The 13,142-nt window shown below is 46.3% G+C and overlaps 1 protein-coding gene across 1 annotated transcript in view; it reads left to right on the top strand.

Annotated features, from left to right (window-relative positions):
* SNRNP200 (small nuclear ribonucleoprotein U5 subunit 200) overlaps nucleotides 1-13,142 on the top strand; it is a 468,968-nt gene that overhangs the window by 8,198 nt on the left and 447,628 nt on the right. The gene's annotated exons all lie outside the window — the stretch shown is intronic.

Below are 13,142 nucleotides of genomic sequence, written 5' to 3'. Positions count from 1 at the left end.
TGAAGGTCATGATGGCCGCACTTTGATTATCACTGGTCTAAACTCTGAACCTTGTTTATGGATGATGATGACTGGGTAATTGTAGCCAGAACGGCATATCTTCTATCTTTGGTCTTGTCGTGATATGACTGCATAGTGTTATCTTTGATCCCTGTCTGGGGCAGTCCTGAGATGAAGAGCCTTATTGAGCCCATATTGCATTAACAGTGTTTGCTCTATATGTTTGAGCTTGTCAAATAGGACTACTCCGCTCCAGATCTTGCATTGGCCAAGGGGCGCTGGGGTCTCATTGATGCTTATTAACCATGGATATATGGGGGTATGTAGGAAATGCCAGTGCTATCTTCCTTTTTCTCCATATTTACGCTTTCATTTTCACCTCCTTGTTAGTTGTAATTCAACAATCACATTTGCTTCAACTGAGTGAAATGTTCAAGATGTTATATGTGGTAAATGGAGCTGTTGCCTTTTCAGCTTTGAGAGTATAACATGCTTCTATTATAGTGTGTATGTATCTGGTGAGGGTTTCCTGATGAATGCTTGCCTAATCTGTGAGAAGAAAACTGCAGTTTTTGTTACTTCAACATCTGACTAAGAGGTATTTATTATCAAAGCTGCCTCATCACCAATTCAAACACACTGATTCACGGTGGCATGGTATAAAATGCTGCACCACTACCTGTGTTAAACACAAGGTTTGGAAACTCAGTTATTGTTTCCTAAATCTCATGCACGTGCCTACCTCCAAGAACCAGCCACCATCGGTGGTCCTTAATACAACATATAACCACACAATAAGAGAGGCACATATACAGAGACGTCTGAACACAGTCCTTGGGTTAGTCCATAGGCTAGCAGAAATCACGATGTCGGAGGCAAATTATTCTTAGTGTTGTCGTAAGTCCTTTTATTCACCATTTGAATTATTGAAGCGAATTGTGCGACACAGCCAACGCGTTTCGCCCATGCAAGCTTCTTCAGGGCTTAGTTTGATCCAGTAAAGTCCTACAAGGTGTTGACCCGAAAATAAGACGAAACTTAATTTCAAATTGTAGTTCAAATCTCAAAGTATCAAAGTTAACAACTAAATCGTAAGGTTCAAGATTTGTAAAATCAAGAACTAAAGCGCATAAAGTGTTGCGCTATACAACCAAAGGCTCTGTGCGGCCGGCATAGCTTCACTGTCGCGTCCCTTTCGATTTTGATACTTCGAGATTTATGATTTAAGTCATGCACTCTATATTTGCCCTGCACTCTCCATAGCACTTCGTCGATATATAACCACTTTATATTTAAAATTTAAACTAACATGCACAGATGAAATGGTAAATATAAGGTTTCCACCAAATGAATGTGTGTTCTAATGCACTATTTCTTTTTAATCCTTTCTGGAATTGTTTTATGCATTTTATGTATGTGTACAATTGGATCCATAGCATGATTGCTGTAACTTCAATTTATATTTTTAAGCCCTGTTGGGGCTTTAACCAGTGTGAGAGAGTGCCCTCTTTCTTGCATGGTATGACCCCACTTTTTGCTGAATTGCTGATGTGCTTTGACTGAGTGTGCCCTGGGCTCTTGCCAATCAGGTGCCCAGGGCCTGTGTTCCTTCCCTAAAACTGCATTGAAGCCTCAACCCAATTGGCATCTCTGGCCAACGGTCAGCCCCTGGTAAATGGTACCATAGGTACCCAGGGCACTGTGACCAGAGAAGGCCCCAAAGGGCTGCAGCACTTATTGTGCCACCCTTAGAGGCCCTGTCCCCTGACACTCACACACTGCCTTTGCAGGCTGCGTGTCTTGGTGTAGAACAAAGCGAAGAGTTGACATGGCACAAATCCCTGTGTGCCATGCCCACAAACCACTGCCCTGGCATACATCAGTCACCCCTCTAGCTTGGTGCCCTATGCCAGTGGTGAGGGTACACGAGCCCTGTGCCCCTACAGCACCCAGGTCCATTCCTGGGCACTGTAAGTGAAGTGCTGCCATTAAGAGTATATGGTACTGGGAGTTTGTCATTACGAACTCCACAGCACCATAATGGCTACACTGAAGACTGGGAAGCCAGCATGGGATTTAATGTAAAATGCACCACGGAGGGCATCTTAGAGATGCCCCCTGAAACTCGACCAACCCCCAGTGACCTGACTGAGCGGCTGCCTAGGCTGCCACCACCAGACATGTTTCTGGACCCCTGGGTCGAGAGCTTACTGCTCTCGGGGGGGGGGGGGCCTGAAACAATGCACATCCTGGGACGAGGTGCCAAGCCTCCTCCCCCAGGATGGGCAGGGTTCACGAAGGAGAAGCTTCAAAGGCATGCCGGCTTTGTGAGCCTCTCCAGATCATTTGCTGCTTTCAGCAACTGGTTCTACCCCCCACTTTGGGCTGGAGAACCGGCGGGAAAACACAAGTGAGGAAGATAGGTGTGCCCATCTCTGCCAACTCCACCCCTAAGGTGGGGGAGGCGAGGTGAAGCACAACCTCGAGTCCCTCCCATCTTGAGGATGGGGGGACCCAGCCAACCAGGGACAGGCTCCTGCCCCCCTCCCACTGGAGAGTGGCAGACTAGGGGGTGTACCCACCCCAGGGAAGGGACCCATTGGTCCCTGCCCTTTACCTTCCTGTAACTCCCCTACATTTAGTATTTAGTGGCACCCTGAACCTTCCTTCCTCAGATCCAGCAACCACAAGAAAAAGAAGAGAAGAAGAAGGACGAGAAGCCATGCAGAGCTAACCAGAGGACGACGCCCATTGACTTGGTCCCAGCCATACAGGCCTATCTCCCCTCGAACCTGCTCCTGCAAAACCCTGGCATGTCCAGCGGACAGCAACCTCAAAAACCCCGGAGGACCTGCCTGAAATGTTCCCTCTAATTTTTTTCCTCTGTGTGCGGCAGTATACGGTCTCTTTGCGCTGCAACTAAGGCTATGTGCGCCGGGAACCAGACTGCGTATGTAGGTGCAGCACCAAATATCACTCTGAACCTTGGCTTAAAAAAGTGAAAAGAGAGTGCATTTCCTCACATGTAGCGCCACATGAAGTGTCTTAAGGCAGGTTTTCAATTTAGATATTCACGCAATGACATGAAGTGGTTACACAGGGGAGTACACTTTGGGTTTAGACAAGCACAGGACTCCAATGGTGGTATCATAATAAGATTTTACTGAAGATCCTCAGCTCAAGATCTGTTCATAGGGTGGGGAATGTTGGGAGCCTATACAAGATCACATATATACACAATTACATAACATATTTACAATTAGACATGCAAGCTACGGAGTAATGTCTGGATATCCCGTCAAAGATAGTTTGTCACCAGTCCAAAAACGAGTCCCCTACAGCAAGGCATCGTAACAACTTCTGGGTTAAAGTAACTTGTGGTAAAGTCGCAGTCGGGGTAGTGAATGCTTTGCAAAGGCTGGTCGGAGACTGCGAGGTAAAGGAGGTTTCCCGTGATTAATATTTCTGCTGGAGAGAGATTTTTGTCTGGTTGCAGTTTTGACTCATCATAAAGTAGTACAGAGGGTTAATATGCCTGTTACAAAAATGTGTACCATACACATAACAGAACTGTATTTTATGTGGATAGCTCGGTAGGTTACTGCTTTTGTTGTAGAGAACCTTTTGGTACTTGCAGTTCATAAGTTACAATTATGATATAGGACAGCAACCTACGAAGTGTCAAAGAGCTGCTTGCAAACTGCATGGTATGGGTGAAAGAGTTGGGTTTTTTCCTTAACTTTCACTATACTAATGATGGTAAAAAGGGTTGGTTTGGGTAGAAATACATTCTTATTAGTAAAGGCAACAGTATGTGGGATCTTTATTTTCCTAATTGTGTTCAATGAAGGGCCATCAAATGTATTTCCATTGATGTCTTCTAGCTGTGGCAAAGTTAATGTTACTCGGTCGCTAAATGCAGACTTATGTTCATTTATTAGCTCTTCTTGGGTTAATTGCTCAGATGAATCTGAGATTTAAGTAGCAGATTGCTCATTTCCTACTGGATCATCAACCAGATTGATGGTCTTAACTTTCCATTGCCTGTACTAGATCTATATGGTTTGCTAGTAAAATTGAGCGCAGCCAGGAGTTCTCCGCTTCCTCTGCCGAGTCAATGATGGAGTTGTTTGTATGCGGATAGTGCTTGTTTGGGTGAGGTCTTGGCATTGAATAAGAATAGCTTGGTACGTGAACCTGGGCCTGTATCATGATAACTTTATCCACTGACATTTCAGTGTTTCCAGGTGCTGTTACTTTTAAATTCATAGATGGACTTATGCTGGACCGTTGATCTGGATTCAATAGTGAATCTGACTTTTGAGGAATGAGTAGATTGGCAGTTCTGCAATATTTTCTGTCGTTGAATAAATGACTGCTGCTGAGTCTTTTAAAAACATACATTTACAGCAATGGTTCATTTTCCCAAATGTCTGTATTGGCGACCTCAATGGAATGCTATGGCCTTCACTTGCTTTAGTCGTGTTATCTGGCACAATGTCTGTCTGGGGTTTCTATGCGATCTTTTTTTTTTTATTCAATCATTTCTGCGCAGCCTGTTGTCCGATCTTACCGGATTTCATTTTTCCTGTAGACGCCTTGATTAGTCAAGCCTGTATTGCAATCTTAACAATAACAGGAGGCGTAAATGTTTTTGGTATGTTTGGTGTGTCATGGGGGAGCAAGCACTGAGCTCACTAACCTTGTGGGGCCGTCTCAACGAGGTTGCGTTCAACTCAATATGGCTACACTAGCATCCACCCTACCGCAACCCCTTTTCAGGATTCTTGAGTTCTGAACTTCAATTTGGTTCAAGACTGTGCACTGGGCCACAAGCATCTCAGGGCATTTCATGGCAGAACGCTTCAGTAATTCAGCCTCAAGCGATTCAGGGTTGAGCACTGTGCTCCAACCCTGAGCACTCCCCAGCTTCCCACAGATGTAGACCTCCGTACCTCTGTGTCTTCACCCACTGCACGCCGCTCTCCCAAGATAAACCAAGCAACAGCAGGCGAGGGAGGATGGCTTAGGAGGAGAACTTCATGGCTTCACAGCCCCTGTAAAAACCTCAGTGTATGCCTCTGTTCTCTCCACTTAATGATGCTCTCTGGGGTTGATATGAGTGGGAACTGGGCATAAGAAGGAGGCCCAGAAGATCAGAGGGAGAGCTTAGCCCGCTGAAAGACCTCTGAGGACTGCTGAGAACCGCCGTGTAGCTCTGCTCTGTTGCTGAACCACACCCACAGTCTCCAAGATTTTAAAAACTTTTTTTTCACTTTTCCTATTTGCAAGAGTATCATTTGCAACAAAATTTTTTAAAGCCTACGATGTCCAAATCTCTGACTTTGCGCGTGCAAAACAAAATTCACAACCCTGAAAAGGCATGTGCAAAACAAAATTCACAGCACTGACAAGGCAGTACAAGTCACAAACTGATTTCTGATTGGCAACGTTCACATCATCACCCCTTCCTTGCGATCTGCAATGACCGGTATCAATGATTTGTGAAGACCACTGTGGTCACAAATCATTGATTGCAAACCAACACAAGAAATGACCTTTATCCCTTCTTCTGTATTGCCTCAAGCACAGAAGACACCTGTTTCGCATACAGACACTTCTTTTGTGCTCCTTACCACTGGCCTAGTGTAAGCTGTGGCAGGGTGACCAGTGTCTATTCAAGTTCAATGCACCTACATGGAATCTGTGATACCCTGCCATACATACAGTGGTGGGTTGAGATGCCCAAACTCTCCGACAGGCATTCAAATGAGCATTTCACAGAACTCTAGATGCACAGTGAAAAAAATATTGCAATATGAAAAATCACGTTGATTTTGTTCTTTTTCCACTTTGAAAACACCAATGCTTACCACAATTCTGTGTTTCATTAGCAATGGCAAAGTCCAGTTAAGCACAAGGGGCTAAATCAAATCGGGGTACAAATTAGAAAGAAAGGCAGCTAAACTTTGCCTCAGGGCAGCAACCTACAAATTAATATTACAGGAGTATACTGATCGAAGGAGTAGGGTGTTGGTTGAAGAGTTTCAATTTTTTCTGCAGCGCTGGCACTTCATGCTTTCTGTGCACTCTTGCAGGGCCCGGCCAGATATCACACATGGGAAATGGCTACTTTAAAGAAATAAAAGGCGCGCAGGAATGCCATCTCCAGCTCACGGTACACAAATTAAGTGACCAGGAAGAGCAAATTCCTTCCCCCTCCTTGTGTTTTTCCCTCACGTCCGCCCTGTTACATTAGCATGTGCAGGTTAGAAACCACAAGAATGCAGAACTGTCTGCTCCACAGAGACTCCCGTCTGTCATTGCTTGGCACTGTTTGGCCTGCCCGCCCAGCGCTCCTTCTTGTTTGTGTTATGAATTCCTTAGCAGTGAAAAATATGCAGAAACTCTGAAATGAATTCACAGCTACAGCAGGCCCTTCCTCGCTATTTTTGCAGCGCGGGTCCGTGTTTCTGTTTCTCCATTCACGCGGACAGCAGGCATCTCGTGGTGAAAAAACACAAGAGTCCCAGTTCAAGCAGAGGACGAAAAGAACCAGAAATAAATTAACAACGCTCATGAATGTTAGAAAACAAAACAAACAAAAAAACAGCCTCGCGGATGATTTCACTGTCTGACATGACACAACTTGACATGGTGGCAACTGCCACGGTTTAGCAGAGTGATTAATTCTGAGCAAACACTGAGCCTCTGCATGCAATGGAGTAAGTAGGCCGAGTGTTGTGTTTTCGCGCCACCTCTGCGTCCCGCGCGCCCGTGGGCAGCCAAGCCCGAGCGCCTGCCTCTCCTGGGCCAACCCGGGGAAGAGGCGGCCATTAGGGCGGATAATTACCTGTATCGTACGCGCGCGGCTATGCTGTGAAGCGGGACGATGAAAACACATCTGACACCGCAGACAAGGTGCGTGATTAGCGGTTTCCGCGATGGAGGCAGACAGGCGGCGAGGGGGCCGGGCACCGCTCTTCGAGATCGCCTTTCCGAGTCTGGCTCCCGTTCGACAGCATAAATCACACGGAAAACGCTCACGCTTTCCGGTCAAAGCGGGGTACTGAATGTGTAAGGGGCTACTGATTCCGACATTGGGGTGACCAGATGGGTCAATGTCGAGACGCCACCTTTCAATTCCTGGACTCCAGGTATCCATTCCGGGTCTTTGCTTTTACCTATCAGTGTATACTCGTTCATTTTAATTGAGCTAATTGGACCAACACAACCGACAATAAAGACCTGTGAAGTACTCTGGTGCGGCTGTTGGGTGCCCGGGAAGCTGTCTCAGCCCGGGGGCCCACACACGACGGTGGGGGGTGAGGAGGGGCTGAAGCTGAAGCACTTTGAGCACAATGGGCTTTGCGCGCCTGCAACACCATGTCTCTGCCTCCTGCCTGGATTTCGCGCCGCTCGCGTTTTAAAAAGCGGCGGCGCGAACAGTCTCGTAGGGATGTCTGTGCGTGCTAAATCCAGGACACTGCGAGCTCCGGCTGACCATGGTGCGCGCAGCTTAGTGGGAACAGTGCCCGCCTGTCTTCATTTTCCTAGCTTTTTTTCCCGTGAACACCGGACATGTTTGAACTGCAGCTTCTGGTGCCAGCCAGGAACCGCAAATCCAGCCCACTCTGCACCCGCCAAACCTGGCCCGAGCTCAAGTAGAAAAATACCATGAGGAGGTCCCCCCCCCCCCCCGGCGATCCTGACCCGAGATCTGGCGACCCCTGACCTGCCTGCAGCCTCAATCCAGAGGACCCCACCTACCGCGATCAGAGCGGGTAAGAAAATCCAACGTCCCAAGGCACCCCTGCACCCTGACGCCCCACGGTGTTGTGTGCCCAACCCACCAGTGCCTAACCAACCCTCAACATCCCAACTTACCCCTCGAAGTGGTCGTCACTCCTGGAAGATCCTCATCCCCGAGCCTGTAGTGTTTCTTTGTCCCGGAGAATCTCCATTGAAATCAACAGGGCACCCGACCTCAAAACAGCACCCTGTACCCGGCTGCCCTAGTGCCGCTGAGGGTGCCCCTTTGGTGCTAACTTGGTCCCCAGCTTGCTCTGAGCTTAACCCTAGGAGCTTTGCTCCTACAACCCCGTGGCCTGCTTGCCATCAGCCACCAACCGGAGTCCCCCTATCCTCCATAGGATAACATTGGGCCTCAGCACTCTGCACCCGGCCGCCGAGTTCCTCTGAGGGTGCAAAAACTGTGCATCACTGACTCTGGGAGACCCCTCAGTCTTACCCCAGGACCCTAACTCCAAAGACCGATTACCTACCTGGAAACCGATAACCTTGTTTTCCTCGTAGAATAACATTGACACTTTTTCTCCCAAAAAGTTTCTTAGTGTCGACTTTCGAAAACTGAGAATATTCCTTAAAAATCACCCGATTAACCAAAACGCATTTTCTCAACTGTATTCAGGAAATGTCCCAGTGCTGAATCTAGGTATCCAGCACTGAGTAAGAAAAGTATCGTTAAAGTAACTTACCTGCTAAGTGAATTTCCTCCCATAGGATAACCTTGGTGATTCTTTGTAAAAAAAAGTTTCAAAAGTGTCAACTTTTGAAATACAATAATATTCTTTAAAAATCGTACCTCTAACTAAAACGTATTTACTCAACTGTTTTCAGGAAATGCCCCGGTGCTGAATCTAGGATCCAGCACTGTTAGTAAAAGTAATCGGATAAGTAACTTAATTGCTTTTTACTGAAAAAGCCTATTGATTCCTATATACTGAGTCTACTAAGTATGTGCATTGCAACCCCTGTAAAATCGAATTGGTACAAAGTCCTACTATCTTTTGAAAGTATTCAATAACAGCATCTTGTAGCTGAAAAGTATTTACATGCTTACCTGTGCTAGGCTTGCTTGGTTCTAGAAATAAAACAGTATATTTTTTTTTATACAAAACAATTGGCCTAGAGTTCAGTTCTTGAGTGTGTGAATTCATTTGCTGACTGTGTACATTAAATGCTTAACACTGTCCTCTGATACTGCCTTACTGCTCGACCAAACTACCACTTTAGAGAGTAAGGTTCTATTTAACTTTAACTTTTGCCTGACCCTTTGACTCTATACATACTGTACCTCACTTTGGTGCAGAATATATAGAGCCAGTTTCTTACAACCAGTAAAAAAAAATGTGACTGTGTTAGAGGCATCATGTAGGAAGCAGGCCCTTTACGTGATATATCAGAACGTTAATATACCATGTAAAGTGTCCAGGGGTTTTCTTATGAGTGGACGGGGCTTGCTATGCAGTCCCAAAGTGCTCTGTTAAGGAGTAGTGTGGCTGAGCAATCTTAGGCTTAACCCAGAGGAGTGCAAGACACTTGCAAATACACACAATGATTAATAAATGACTTCACAACTCAAGGAGTTCCACACCAATTTATAAAAATATCAAGTATGTTTATGCATCAGAGAAAAATCGTTCAGGTATGTACATTTTTGAAGATAAATTCTTTTCACTTTAAAAAGTGGACACTGCAATTTTTGAGTTTTGCAACGTTCTACTATGGCAGGAAGAACAAGTTCTGAAAACCGGTACAGTACATTGACTGCCTGGGCAAATCTCCTGGAGTTAAGGTGATTGGTGGGCAAGGTCTAAGGCAGCACCAGCAGTACACCACCAGCGGCACAAGAGTGGCAGGGTGCAGATCGGTGTCTGGAGCCCAATAGGTTTCAATGGGAATCGGTCTCTCTAAGAAGACGTTCTGGCTAGGCAGCCAGTCAGGTTGAACCAACAGGGGGGTTCAATGCTTGGGGACGCAGGGACACCTGGGCTACCCTTCTTCACGGCCTGTGGGGGATGGATGCAGAGGTGTCTTTAGGCGTCTGGTTTCTCTTACCCAGGAGCAGTCGTGGTCTAGGGGGCCTGCGAGCAGGGGCTGCAGGAGTTCACGAGAGGCTGGGGAGCCCTGTTGGCACAGTTGACCCACTTCAACTTGAGCCAGAGGTGATGGGTGCAGTGGTTGCTTTGGGTGTTGGTTTTTAGCTGTTCTAGAGGCTCCAGTCTTCTCCTTTTGGAGTTCTTTGGAACAGGTCCGTTGTTCACAGAAGGTCTTGGTCTCTATTGGAGATAGGCAGTCCTCCCAGGTTTTGGAGGCACACACTGGCAGGACGAGTCATCTTTGGCGCAGGTTCGACAGAGAACAGCAGACAGGATAGCAGGGCTGGGGCCAAGTCAGTTTCTCTTTTCAGTCTTCTGCTTTTGCAGCTCTTCGTGTCCTCCTTCGTGGGTCGCCAGGATCTGCTTTTTTGGTGCCAGGACTCCCCTAAATACTGAAATTAGGTGCGTTAGGGGAATGTAGGGTAGAAGCCAATTGGCTACTGACCCTTGGGGTCACTATGCCCCTATATGACCACTTCTTGTGGGAAGTGGGCATAACCCTGTCCCAGAATTCCTAAGTATGTCATCACGAAGATGGCTACTTCTGAAAAATGGTATCAACCTCCAGTAGCCCACCTTATGGGGATGTACTAGCCTGGTGGTGGCACGCCTATCTGACTAGGTAATTTTCCCGCTGGTCTACATGTCAAGGGGGCTCTGAACAGGGAAGGTGGCTTCCTGTCCTTTGATGGGAGCCAGATTCACATTTCAAAGGCGGCAGCTTCCTTGAAGCTCACCGGCTGAAGGAGGCTAATCAGCAGGTCATCCTGTGGGAGGGGGTGTTACACCCTCTTCCTGAGGAGGGTTTTGTTCTGGTTCCTAAGAGCAAGAGGCTCTCACACTAGGAAGTTAGAACAGCGTCTCGGATGGCAGGCTGTCCGAAACAAGTCAGCAAGAACACCAGAGGCTGGTAGGTTTTCACAGGGCTCCTCTAAGGTGCATGTATTGGTAAATCCAACACTGGCATCAGTGTGGGTTTGCCAATACGAGATGTTTGATACCAAACATCTCTATTTTCAGTTGAGCCATCATGTAGCTGGGTAACTCGTTTTCACCAGCGTCCAGCGCATGTTCTAAAATGGTTTCCCTGCTCACTTGTACTGCAATAAAGGAACTGATCAGCACAGGGGTATATCTGGTCATGCAGATATGTCCTCACATATAATATTAGGCATCCTGCTGTAGGGCTGTCAGGCCTGCTGTTGGCGTGGCATACAAGGATCACATGCAGTGGTAGGAGACTTGGAACACCGGAATGTGTGAGATGCCTTGTATTCACCAAGACAGATAGCCTGCGATAGCAGGCCTGCATATGCTTGGTGAGGTATCCCTCAGGGTGGCACAATTCATGCTGCTCCCCTTACGGACCATCTTTAGTACCTCCGGCCTAGATTCCAGGGGTACCATTTACTAGTGGTTCACAGAGGATGCTAAAGGTTTTGCAAATTAGGGAAACAATTGTACAGTTTTTAGGGAACGATCACTGGTACTGGGGACTTGACTAGCAGGATCCCAGTACCCTTCAGTCAAAGTTGCATCAAACACCAGGCAAAAAGTGGTGGTACTGCAACAAAAACCCAGTTTCCTACATATCACTCATGACACATGGCCTTCTGGTAGTTGTTACGTAGTGCTTCCTTCCCATGAATATCTGTGTTTGGATAAATAGGTAGAGAACCAAGCCACTACCAGGAGGTTAAACTAAGAAGTTACAAAAAATAAATTGTGCTTTTTGTTAAATTAGTTGCACCTCAACGTCATCTCATGTCATATTGACCAGTGTAGAAAATTGTACAGCACATAGCATACATGCAAAAAAGGAATCAAGAAACCAAGCTTAGGTAGAGAGTTGCTCCTTTATTTGGAGCACCGTACAACACCACCAGCAGTCTGAATCTGTTCATCTAAAATGTCTGTTTTTCTAAACATGACAAGTATCCAGAGTTTCTTCTTCCTTTTTAGGTCTCGCCTAGGCAGTGCGCATACGCTGCTCTAGGAGGGCCTTTAGCCATCGGTCTGCTCCTTTTCAAGCACAATCGTGCTTGTGGTGGCATCCACCTTGCGTTGGAAACATATGGCTTTGGTGCCGCCGCTGCTCGCTCCGGCAAGGCGGGGGCCAGGACAAGCACGAGTGTGCTTTAAAACAGCTGCTGCTTGTTTGCGTTCCAGCATTAGTCATTCACAGTGATTAAACACAGCGCGGGCCGCGCTTTTTTTTTTTTCCATTCCCCCCCCCCCCACTCTTTTGCTCGCACTCCCTCTTTCGCTCTCTCTCTATTGTCGCACAGAGACAGCGATTCGTCTTACATTGTTCTTTGTAACGACAATTAACAATATCAATATAAGGCAGACACTACTGAGCCATAAAATATCACATTATAAGGTTTCCCTCGGGCACGGCTCTCTCTCCAAAGTGTCCCATCACGTTCCATTTTACTGCATTGCATTATGTTTGCATGTCACTTTGCTACTACCGGCTGCAAAAGACAAAAATCAGCCAAGCTTAATCTGAAGCATGTTTGGAGGGTTAAATATATTTAAGTTTTCCTGAGTTCATTTTGTGTTTAAGGAGTGCAGCATTTTTGCCTTTGTTGTCTCCTAATTATAGTAATACCAACAGCATGGTGTAATTTAGGACCTTTAATAAGTATTATAGCCTAGTGAACCAGCAACTAAATTCGTTTAATAATTTTAGTTAAAAATAAGGTCGTAACGCTTTGCAGCAATTCGTAAAGATCTATGTTCTATGTCTTAAGAAATGCGTATGTCAATGACATGCAGTTTGATTTTTGTTTCCTACTTTTTTGCGTCACTGTCTTCAGTTAATTCTGAAAATAACCATTTGAAACCATACCTGGATGTGAACGGAGTACAGTTAAAATTGTCGCCTCTTCACCGAATCCACCTTGCAAGTCTGCATATTTAGCCCATATCAGTTTAGGAGGTATACCCCTGTGTCTTTTAAAACATTAACGTCCTGTGTACTGCCCTTAACCTGTTGTCCCTTTTTGTTACACATTTTCTTACGGCAATATTGCTATAACTGTTCAGAAAAACATTATGATTGCAAATAGCTAACAGGGAGCACCTGGATAAGTGGTCCATGTGGACTGCTGGTGTTCCAAGCATCTAGCTGCACATGGTAGGCCCCATCATGGGCAGAATCTTGGATGTTTCCACATCTCTATTTGTAGTGTTCTGTGTTAGGTGCCTGGATCAGTACCATATGGTGGCGTTAAC

The sequence above is a fragment of the Triturus cristatus genome, chromosome 11 (assembly GCF_964204655.1).
Source record: "Triturus cristatus chromosome 11, aTriCri1.1, whole genome shotgun sequence".
NCBI classification, from domain to species: domain Eukaryota; kingdom Metazoa; phylum Chordata; class Amphibia; order Caudata; family Salamandridae; genus Triturus; species Triturus cristatus.
Note: the sequence above shows the minus strand (reverse complement) of the source record. Positions and strands in the feature narration are given on the sequence as shown.